The sequence below is a fragment of the Cucurbita maxima genome, unplaced genomic scaffold, assembly GCF_002738345.1.
Source record: "Cucurbita maxima cultivar Rimu unplaced genomic scaffold, Cmax_1.0 Cma_Scf00267, whole genome shotgun sequence".
Classification (NCBI taxonomy): domain Eukaryota; kingdom Viridiplantae; phylum Streptophyta; class Magnoliopsida; order Cucurbitales; family Cucurbitaceae; genus Cucurbita; species Cucurbita maxima.
Genome location: NW_019272283.1, coordinates 16,435 through 28,956, shown reverse-complemented (window position 1 = coordinate 28,956; position 12,522 = coordinate 16,435). Strand labels below are relative to the sequence as shown.

General features: G+C 33.9%; 1 non-coding gene across 1 annotated transcript; it reads right to left on the bottom strand.

Annotated features, from left to right (window-relative positions):
- Window positions 1–3,996: 3,996 nt before the first annotated feature.
- On the bottom strand, window positions 3,997–4,070 carry TRNAN-GUU. Its single transcript has one exon. It is a non-coding gene; the product is annotated as a tRNA-Asn (tRNA).
- Window positions 4,071–12,522: the final 8,452 nt, after the last annotated feature.

Sequence of the window (12,522 nt, the reverse complement as noted above, 5' to 3'; positions counted from 1 at the left end):
TATAGGTAAAAAGAGAGTTTTGAGAGATTTTCTCAAAGTTTTTCAAGAAGAATTTCCATGTACCTTGATCACTCTATTTATAAAGTCATATTTGCATGTTCATGCAAATTTGAGATTACCAAATTTTGACACTCAAAATTCCACTAAAATTTGTGGGGTTTATTTTACAAGCATGCAAGTTTGGTTAAACCAAATTTTGATACCTCAAAATTCTACTAACTCAAACATGGATTTTTCCATTAGATGAAGTCAACCTTTTGACTTTCTTCATTTTAATTCAACAATTAATTTAAATAATTAATTTCAAATCAATGATTAATTAAATAATTTAATTAATATTTAACATTAAATAAAATGTCAATTCCAATCAATTCCGGCACATTGATTATCAATCACTATTCATAATTAAAATATTTAAATATTATTTAAATATCCTCAATTCTCTCTTTTTGTTCAATTCATAACCAAAACAAAATGAGGTTAAATATATCGTATATATTTAGCGTGTATTCCCTAATTTGAATTCGAACACTTCGAACTCACTCGTCACACTGTTCTAAGGTTTAGTTCGATATGAGCTAGCAGAGGGACCTAACGGACCTACAGATCATGGGCTCCAACAATCCGAGATTGACTGGCTAATCTCATTAACCTTATTAACCAACATTTATTCACTAAGACACTCTATTGCAGCCTAATTGTTGCACTCCTCTCACTATAGATATATTTCTGTCCATTTGATATAACCATGATTAGTAAGTCGATCCTTCACAGATTGTTCGTAACTAGAGCTAGGTCAATTTACCGTTTACTCCTAAAGTTACTTTTTGTTCCTTAAGTCCCACTGATTCTCTAATGAACAATTGGTTTGTGGTTCAACCACCAAACCGAATCCCTTTCGGGCCAATGAGAGGGTGGGTCCCCTTGTTCAAGACTTGGAGTTAGTACTTAAGGGAAGAACCTCTTTACTATTCCTAAAAGCTGGTAGGAGTGAATTCCATCATACACCCTATGTCCCGAGCTATTCACCCAGTCTTACTCCTAAAATGAGAGGCTTATTGAGTCGGCTAACTCAGGCCACTCTCACCCATGCGAATCTAAGGATAATTTCGAATAAATAGGAGTTCATAGTTAGCTCAGGATTAAGATTGAGTTACCTATGTCATCGAATGAAAAAATCAGTGTCAAAAGTAAACGACATTATAAAGTGAGAGTGGTTTTCTTCATGGTCCGATCTTATGCAATACTCATTGCATAGGACGCCCCCACTCACATGTCTTCACATGTAAAATTTAGTGATCACATTGTTTATATCATATACAAAAGTGGGCCGCATCCATAGTGTCCCCAGAATAAGGTACTCAGTCTTAGGTTCAATTTAGGTTTAACACTCAAAGAGCAATATAGGTACTGTCAATATACATCAAACACCTTAAAAGGGATACCTAAAAAAAACTCGGCTCAAAGTTGCATTTACATTTTATTTCAACGATCGGAAGCTACCCCTGAAAATTATTAAAACATTATAACTCAATTCAAGGGTTTTCATCCAACATAAAAGGTTGGACGATAATATTACCTATGAAGTCTCATCGAGAATGCTCGATTAAGACTAAGTAACAATGATAGAAAACTCAAAGATACCCCAAAAATGAACTAGAAAATTATACTTCACTTGAAGGGTTTTGATTTACTAGAAAAGGAAAATTACTATAACATTATAACTCAATTCAAGGGTTTTGATTCAATAGAAAATGATAGATAATATTACCTATGAAATCTCATCGAGAATGCTTGATAATTAGAAATCACAAACCTCCATAATAGTATGATATTGTCCACGTTCAAAAATAAGTTTTAGCTGTTTTACTTATGGTTCCCTAAAAGGAATCACACCAATGGAAATAGTAATTCTTATGTATAACATTAAGCAGTTAGGATGGCCTATTGTCTTGTTGGTTTCATTCCCTTTTTCACACCCTATTGGCTTGTCGAGTGAGCATGATCGTAGTGCCTGAAACGATTCTCACATCAGGTTTGTAGTGAGATTTATTTCATCTATCAGTGCTATTGGAGGTCCACAGCCCAAGGTAGCACAACTTAAGGTGCGTCCGTTCTAGTCACTAAACCTTCACGAGGAGGGATATCTTCACCTCCACCTCTTCCTCTAACTCTAATACAGGGTCGTCTCCATCCTCGTTCTCCTCTCCCGTGCCCTTTACGTGGCATGATTCTAAAACCAATATATAATTTTTCTTAAGTCTATATCTCTCTAACATAAATTGCATCATATCACATATATTCACAACATATAATTTAGCAAACATGACATATTCATAAAAATACAACTAGGTGGAACATAATGCTACCATAAATCATATAGTTAGAGCTCAACATATTTGATACTAAATTACATTAAATATTAGTAAACAAAAAAAGTACATGCAATTAAAGGCATTTCTTTTTCTTATCTCATACAAGACATACGTGACGGTGACAGGACATCGATGGTAAAACCTTGGAACGTGCCAAGCCTATCTCGTAGGTAAGTCTACTGAATCTATAACCGAAAGCTCTAATACCAACGGTAACGACCCTAGATTTCTAGTAGCCTAAAGTTGCCACCGTCATCATATCCTATGCTCTTATACGAAATTAAGCATTTAAACTTCATCTTAAAATAGTGTCATGGACTTACTCATTTGAAAGCATCTTTCTAAAACAATTAAAACATCAAAGTAAAAATGCCCTATACTAACTACACATGACTCACACATGCGAGCGTGAATTTTATCTCTCGAAGTTACTCCAAGTGTTGTCAGTTGTTGTTTCCTATTAAAACGTCCATCTCGCTTAGTTAGTAATTTACATTTCTAATTTAATTTAACTTGAACTTAAGAAATAAGTTGTTATACTGACCTTAAATATTTCTATTAAAGTAAAAATAAGCTTCGGAAGGGCAAAAAACATAAAGGTCGGTGTCAAAATGTCAAACCGAGCATAATACGCCATTTTTTAGCCTAGGACTTCGAGATCCCGAGCCGAAGGAGCCGGTGTATGCAACAGTGACCCTATCGCTGAGGGACAATGACATATGAGCAGGTTGCAAAGTGGTTCGAGGCGCAGGTCTTGAATGTTCATGTGGGCGCACAGGTCTGTGTAGTGGATCCGTGGGTTGGGCTGTGTTCTGTGTATTTGGGCTTGAATGTGGGTTTTGGGCAAAGCACATAGGAACTGGACTACTAGACTGATTGTTTGTGGGTATCTAGTTACTAGACCAAACTGGGTATGGGGTTGCTTGACTAGAATGAGGTTGCGGGTATTCGAGTTTGGGTCCGAGCAGGTGGACTTCGTCTTCTCCACTCGTTTCCATGCATTTTCCTTTCTTCATTCCTCCGTATCAAAACTCGTTGTCTACATCTTGTTTCTTCTCCTTCTTTCTCATGATGTTAACCGTCTTTGTACGTTTGATCCTACCCCTCTATCTCACTAGTGTTGTGTACGTTGGATCCCATGGTCGTCATCTCGACATCGTCATTTGTGCAGAGGTGCCTTGCCTTTACCTAAAAAATAAGAGTAGTGCATGTCTTGAGTATTTTAAGAAATACTCATTAAGTAACTCCACTACTTCTCTACTCACGCAAGCACATGAAATCATGGTTATCATAAAATATCATTTCATGGCCTTGGTCTCATATTCGTGTCCGGGTAGAATTTGATGTGCATACTTCTCTACTCATATGACTTACATACACACACATTTGCTCCCATGCGAGCTCGCATACCTACCCATTGACCTGGGCTTCAACTAGCATACACTCACACTATTGGTATACCATGGAGGGAAGGGAGTGCACATAGCATTGTGGGGTATACAATATCATAAGTACCATACTTTCATATCATGTAACATCCTAACAAGTTATAACATAATAAGCAAATATATAACCAATCTTTACCTTTAAATTCATTTAGAGTAGGTAGACTTAATACCATCGCTAGAAGGAGGGTTTGAACCTCCGACCTTGTGGTTAACAGCCACACGCTCTAACCAACTGAGCTATTCCAGCTAATTCTTTGTAATACACTCTCCTTGGGGGCCCAACGTCCTTGCTGGCACAACGCTTGGTGACTTGCTTTGATAGCTTTCGCAATAGCCCAAACCCACCGCTAACAAATATTGTCCAATTTTGTCCATTACGTATCATCATCAGCCTCACAATTCTAAAATGAGTCTACTAGGGAGAGGTTTCCACACTCTTCTAAGGAATGCTTCGTTCCCATTTCCGAACACTAAAAAATATTGTCCATTTTTTACCGTAACAAATCGTCGTCAGAATCACAGTTTTAAAACACGCTACTAGAGATGTTTACAGACACTTATAAGTTATTCTTTCATTCTCCTCTCAAACCAATGCGGGATTAGAGGGCATGGGTTAAAATCCCACTTCTGACAACTCAAATAAAGGTAAAATAAAAATACAATAGCATATCATTTTTTGAAATCAATTGAACTCACTAGAGATTTAAAATTGTCACGACATGATTTTTCAAGCATATAAGAACTGTAATAACTCAATTTTAAAGACTTCAAAGCACAGCTATAATAACTAAACTTTCTAAGACTAGCACCATGAATATATGTCATGCTTTAATGTTATGGGACCTCATGCATTTTGTATACCACGTGCATCAAGATACTTCTATATTATGTTTCGTACACCCTATGCCTATGAAACATTAGAAAAACCATGTATTGTTAATCATGAACAATATGACAAGAATCAAGTATGTATGTCTCATAGGAACGTTATGTTGTGTTTTAATGTTAGGGATCTCATGCATTTTATATGGGAGGTGCATCGAGATACTTCCCCATTATGATTAGTACAAACACATACCTTATAATATTTATGTTTCTTATGATATTATGCTGGTCTTTTCCCTTCATGGTATTTGGTAGTGTGAGTGTGCACAAGCTCGATGAGGCAAACCCATAGAGTACTCTTATACCAACCCACCTGGTGGTCAATGTGCACATTCATGAGTCGTGTGTAGGGAAGTACAACATATTCAACTCTGCTCGGACTGAAAAGCAAAGCCCAAGCCCATGCCACAATGTATTTATGAAAGGATAGGTCCCACTATATTACACGTGATTCATATTTCGACCCTAATAGTGGGATTACTTACTGAGTATTTATTAAAGTACTCAAATCACATGCTACTCTTATTGTAAAGTAAAGGTAAGATACCCATTTACGGATGACAACGTTGCCTTCAAGGCTAAGAGCATTCATGTTATTTTTAGTGATCCTTAGGTTAGATCAGGGCATTGTTTTATTTTTATTTAAACTAATGTTATATGTTTTCCACTATGTTGTTCATAACAATATTGTTTTAATGAGTTCATTATGAACATTAAAGTCCATAGCACCGTTTATGAAATGTTCTAAATGAATTCTTTCATGCATAGCAGTAATGTCATGTATGTGTGAGGATATTGTTTAATAGAAAACTAGAGTAGTTGGTTATAAGAACTCTGAATAAAAAGGGATAAAAGTATGTGTCCTCTGACTAGTGTAGATATTTTTTTACGGATTATTCAGAAAGTTCAATCTCAAAATCATAGTCATTCTGAAGCTCTCAATGTCGGTTTAAGCTTCCCCTGTAAAGTTGAAAGTTTAGGCAATAGTTTGGAACAACAATCGAGCTCCCAATAGTTAGGCAATAAGCTTTTAGATTTTGGGTCTCCTTCTCTGAGATTTCTTCAAAATTCAAGAGCAATTCTACACCATTTCTATTCAAACTTGTTCTTACAATGCTGAAAGTGCCAAGAAATCATTCCCCCAATCCAATTCGTCGATACACGAGAATACGTCAAGCAAGGACAATCCCAATTGCATCTCCAAAGAATGTTTCCATAGAAGACAACGAATAGAAATAACCTCAAGAACAAGCCAAATTCAAGAAAATCTATTTTGGGCTCAAATTAGGGGTAAGTTTCAAAATCCTATAGTTAAGTTTCAAAATCCTATCTACCATCTCTTTTCCTTTAAATTAAGGATTCCTTCCGCTTGAGAGCAAGAAATTACTTCTACTCCATTTTTACGAATTATGAAGCCAAGAAAATTAACTTTTTCCATGCAAAAACTACACTTATTAAAATGAGCATAAACTTTCTCTTTCCTAAGCATAATCAAAAGTTACTTAACATGCTTTACATGCTCATACAAAGTCTTTGAATAAATTAAAATATCATCAAAATGTACAACAACATGCTTTCTTAAATATTCTATCAAAACGCGATTCATTAAGATAAATGTACTAGGAGCATTAGTTAACCCAGAAGGCATAACAAGTCATTCATACAATCCAATCTTAGTTTTGAAAGCTCTTTTCCATTCATCTCATATATGCCTTCTAATTTAATGTTATCCAGATTTCAAATCAATCTTTGTAAATAGATATGAGTCCTGCAATTCATCAAGCATATGGTCTAGCCTAGGAATAGGACGTCGATATTTTACAGTGATTTTGTTGATGACTAAAGAATCCATGAACATGGACTCAAGGCTTAAAATCATTTTTCATGACACGTACTGACAAAGAAAAAATTTGATAAAAATGGAACAAGATTCGAAAAATAAGGACAAAAACTCGTAACACATAGAACTGACGTGACAAAGAAAAAATTGATAAAAATTGGAACGAGATTTGAAAACTAAGGACAACAACTCATAACACATGGAACTGATTGCTCGAGACGACCCTCCTCTATGACCTTAACTAACAATTACTGATCCCCAAAAAAGGAAAAGTAATATATAGTGCAACTAAATAAATAACCTACTTGTAGGCGGTAATCGAATCCTTGGTTAAGCGAGTTGCCACAGATTTTTCTCAAGGTTATAGAAAGTTCAAGTGTAGATTATATGTAACGACCCTAGTTCTTTAGGGACCTAGAGTGACTAGAATATGCATGCCACAATTTTCTACTTAATTTAAGGTCGCTATCGTATACGTACCAAAACATTGAATGTGGAAGACTTCATTAAAATTTCATAAAACATAACCTTTATCTTAAAACACAGCCATGGACTTACGTGTTTCGAAAACATCTTTAAAACGACACCACAAAAGACTAAATAAAATGAATAAGAGTTTAAGTTAGAAACAACCTAGTCTAGCCTAAGTCTAAGAAAACAAATACCATTACCCTATGCATGTGCCATGGTCGAGAGTTGCGATGTCGTTGTCAGCCGTACGAAAAATGTAGTAGCACATGGCTTGAGTATTTAAAGAAATACTCAGTAAGTGACCACACTATTAGGGATAAATGCAACAATCACATGCAATAAAATGATGGGACCTATCTTTGGTTTCATTTCTCTTTCCCTACGGTGTTGTCCTAACAGGTAATCGTGAACGTGTACCATATACTCTACACACAGCCCATACTTGCGAGTATTGGCTCACCAACTAGTTCGCACACTGCTGGGCCAATTTCCTTATTCAGTGGGCATACTCTGGGAGCCCCTTATGTCGGGACCCGTTAAAACTAGTAACTGTCACGGCAGCGCTATGCAAGCATAACGATTGTTGTTCTGCCATTGGATGTACACGTCCTACCCTCGTTATGGGATAGGGTATCCCCCAGATGCATGAACACACATAATGCATGAGGTCCCCCATACTTCTACATTTATCATTAATGAACATAACCCCCCTGTCACATTTCATGCTTCATGTCATTCTCATTTTCAATTTACATTTCATACATATTCCTATCGAGGTTATGATTCCAGATAGTTTATCGTGTTTCACGTCATACAATTCATGCTATTTACATTCATATATAAGTGACCTAACATAACTGCTTTTAACATAACATTTCATCATATACACATCATACCATGACATATTGCATCACAATATATCATATCATAAACAAGTCATAACGTAAATCGTAGTCATATCGTTTCCTAACTTATCATAGCCTTAACGTTCTTATACCTACCACAGACGTATCATTACATGAACGTACCTCAGTCATATCATCACAAGAACGTAACCTAACGCTATCGTTCTATCAATCCTAACACTATTTAGTGCATTTAGAGATATTTTTGCCCACCATAATCAGCCTTTGAAGCCTCCAAAGCCCCCATCTCCCTTATATTTCTTCTTCCCATTTCATCAATTTTTTGTGTTTTTCTGGTGCTGAATGGCATCCATATCCAGTGTTGAGGGAATTTGCTACTTTTTGGGTCTTCTCTCTTTTTAAATACCTTTTTGTTTCCTTTGTTCATAAATTATGTTTTTCAGTTTAGGTTGATTTTGATGGTGTTATTATAACACGCAGAAGCAATTTGGATCTTAGGCACTCTATGTGCATCAATTATAGTAAATTAGCTAGCATGTTCAAAAACATTAAAACTCAATGAGTTTGAATACTAACCTTTTGTAGTTCAAATTTCTTTTTACTCACGAACGGTTTCGAACCACCACTAGTATCTTCCCTACTATTCTATATCTCTCGAATATAAAATGCATCATATCACATTATAATCACAACATATAATTTAGCAAACATGACATATTCATAAAAATACAACTAGGTGGAGCATAATGCTACCATAAATCATATAGTTAGAGGTCAACATATTTGATACTAAATTACATTCAATATTAGTAAAGAAAAAAAGTACCTTCAGTTAAAAACATTTCTTTTTCTTATCTTATACAAGACATACTTGAAGGTGACAGGACATCGATGTTTAAACCATGGAACATGTCAAGCCTATCTCGTAGGCAAGTCTACCGAATCTATAACCTAGAGCTCTGATACCAATGGTAACGACCCTAGATGTCTATTAGTCTAAAGTTGCTACCGTCATCATTGATGGTGTTAATATAACACATGCGGAAGCAATTTGAATCTTAGGCACTTTTAGAACATCAATTTGGATCGAAGATGAAGAGTTATTGGGCTCTCGATCATGACTACAACAAGCTTGGGTACCATATTTACGAACTATAGGATATCAAATCAAAGCGAAGCCCTTGTAATGAACTTAATATTGTACGAGCCAATTTGCTCGATATGAATGATTAAAATGCTATTTTTTTTATTTGTCGTGTTGGGTTAGAATTTTAGAGAGAGGTAAGAAAAATGTATTTGGTTTTGATTTTTTTTTTTTTTTTGTTTTTTTTTTTGTTTTTTATATTCAAAAGCTTTGAAAATTGTTTAAATGGTGTGCACCAAATGACATTAGAATATAGTGATTTCAAAATAAGACCCAAAGAATCTTTAGAAAAATTAGTAATTAAAAGTTTTTTTTTAGATTAACTTTTTTATTAGTGTTAAAAAAAGAAAAAAACTTTTTTAGATATTTGGTATTGAGTATAAATAAAAAGGTTGATTGGTTTAATGTGTTAGGTTTGAATTAAAATATATTTTGTTAATTTTGCAATTATAATAGATAAAATCTTAGAAAAGAAAAGGGAATGAAATTTTGAAAGAAAAAGAGAATGTATAAGTCTATAGTAATAAGTAAAACGGGCTAAATAAATTTGAATTGGGTGGCATATTTTACTCGATTTTTCTTACTTGTCACTACTTTTTTTTTATTGTTAAAATTATTTTCCTACCCGCACGCTTTAATTCAATGAAATTTTTTTAAATTCCTACCTCATATCAGAACTTAAATGAAAACTTCATTTTTATTCATAACTTACTTAATGACTAGCTATGCATAATAAGACAATAATTAAATAACATTTATTGTAAAGGATTATATAATAAACAATCCTGTAAATTATTTATTCTTGCATTTTCTCTCTCCTATTTTTTATTTTTTATGTAAATAAAAATAAGTCGCAACACCATTGAAGAAATGAAGATCATGCAAATTCTCAAGTCTTTTGTTGTTTGTGTTTTCGTTTTGGCCTTTGCCTACAAACTCAAACAATATAATTGTTGTATATCTATTTACTTTTTTTACGTAGTTTATTCTTACTGTATTAAGAATACGAGTAAAAATTCATATGATAGAGAGTAGAAATAAATTGCTTAAGAAATTAAGTAGAATTTCAAAAGAGTGAAACTAAAAATGAAAACCTTCAATAAAATTTTTGGTTTTTCATTTGAAAGATATTTCTATAAGGAAATTTGAATTGATGTATCAATTGAAGAATTGAAAATATAAGGGCTCATTTTGTCACCCTAGCTTTCCTTTTGAGCGCATTCAATTCTCAACTTCCATTGACAAAGTGGGGAGTGGTGATTTGGAACCATCCTTCATTCCATTGACAAAGTGGGAAGCGGTGATTTGGAACCATCCTTCAAGTTCACCTCTTGAGACTCATTACAAATCTAAAGACGAAGATTTAGGTTAGTAGAGAATATATATATACATACTCACGATGAAATTCACGTTTTTATTTTAAGTTTTGAAATTTAAAAAACAAAAAATTAAACTATTTAATTTTTACATAATATTTATTAGGTTTTTAATGGTTTTATTTTCGTATTTAATGTTTTTATTTTAGCATACTTCTTAAAATTTATATGTATATATTTATCTTAGTTTGGGTGTATCTAACCTAAAATTTCGGATTTGCTATGGACTTAGGCGTGCATATCGTCAATCCAGGAACCCAATTCTATTGGGACTTTAAGGAGAATTTTTTTCAAACCACATTGTTTTGGTGTGACTTTGAGAGAAAATTAGGGCATGCCTCATTTGAGGTTTTCTGGTCTGAAAAGGGAACATGACTTTCTGATCGATAGGATAATGAAATATGCATATGGTTGGCAGATAATAATGGCTTTTCATTGTTTAATAATCCTTTAAACAAATTTGAGTTCTTGCACGGATGGGAAGGTTGTTCTCCACCTTATTAAATAATGATCTAAGTTAGTGGATGAAAATGTCGCATCTTTATTGCTTTTGTGGAATAAACCTTTCTGAGACCAACAAAGAAAATAAAGTTGTTTCCGTTATTTACTGTGTGAACAAAACGCGAAAGGTAAAATAATTATGGAAAATGAAATCCCGCGTAAATGAGAGTAAAATTATTGTGGTGGCTGGGATTTGGGCTCAAATCTCTATTGCTACATCATGAAATTCTTGCCACTAAACTATAGCTACTTATTGGCTAAGTTTTCACGACCATAACATAAAATTCTCACAATTAAACTACGACTACTTGAGGTTATCTTTTAAATTTATTATTAAGTTACTCTAAATACTTTGAATTAAATTCTGGTCGTTGATTTTGATGGGCAATATCAAGACTGTTGCGAGTTAGATTCAAATTCTATATCTAGGTCAAATTCTTAGAGGCATTACACCCTTAAATGAAGCAATGACCAATTTCAAGCTCTCTAGGTAAAACAAATAATAACCATTGATATAACAATCTCAAAATGAATATTAATGTCTTCCTAAACTTTCTTTTAATCGCACAAGTTTATGAAACATTTGCTAGGAAAGTGTCTAAAATATAAGTGAAAGGTGTCTCAAATTAAGCTGGGAGGAATGACATATGATGGATCTAAATTAAACGAGTGAAGTATTTTTCTTCAATCTTGCATGGACTTTTGTTTGGATTCACGAGAATTCTCACAAGTCGTCATGATTTTCATTCCTTCCACCGGGACTTTTGTTTTTATTTTTAACTATTACATAAACAATTTGATACACCATAAAATATATCTAATTTATTATATCATTAAAGTTTATCAATTGATGTACTTAAAATGCATTTTAAATGAGTACGAAAATTAAAAAAAATTAGATTATATATCGAGTACAATCGATTACTTATTGTCAAACGACTTTAATTTTTCATTAAAAAATAAGGTCCCTACGACATGCATGTCATGACTACCAAATGCAGAAATCCTTTAAAATAATTTGCTAAAACAATGCTATGGACCAAAGATTACCATTCAAACCAACAAATACCGAAATCAAAATACAATAATTTAAAATAATGCAACACACTTATTAAATCTAAGGGCTGCTACATCAAATACAAATGCAACTAGCTTGACTTCACTTCCATGGTCTCCACAATGACATCGTCATTCATACACTGTTTGCTTACCTTTACCTCAAAAAGAAGTAGCACGTGACTTGAGTATTCAAAAATACTTAGTAAGTAATCCCACTATTCAGGTTAAAAAATGCAATCACATACAATCATTATGGGATCTATCTTTTCTTAAGACATCCTGACCTTATTCTCTACTTCAAGTTCAGAGTAAGGTTTGATGTGTAGTACTTTTCTATTCACGAAACACACGTGCGCACATGGACCCATTAAGTGAACTCGTATACATACCTCAAGGGTCTGATGGCAAGCTAGCGAACACTAACATTGCCAGAAACCACAAAGAGAAAGGAGCATGCATAATATCATAGTGTACATAATAAGAAAGTGTACACATGTGTACTAATCATAAGGAGAAAGTCTCTCGATGCATGTGACATGCGAAATGAATGAGGTCCT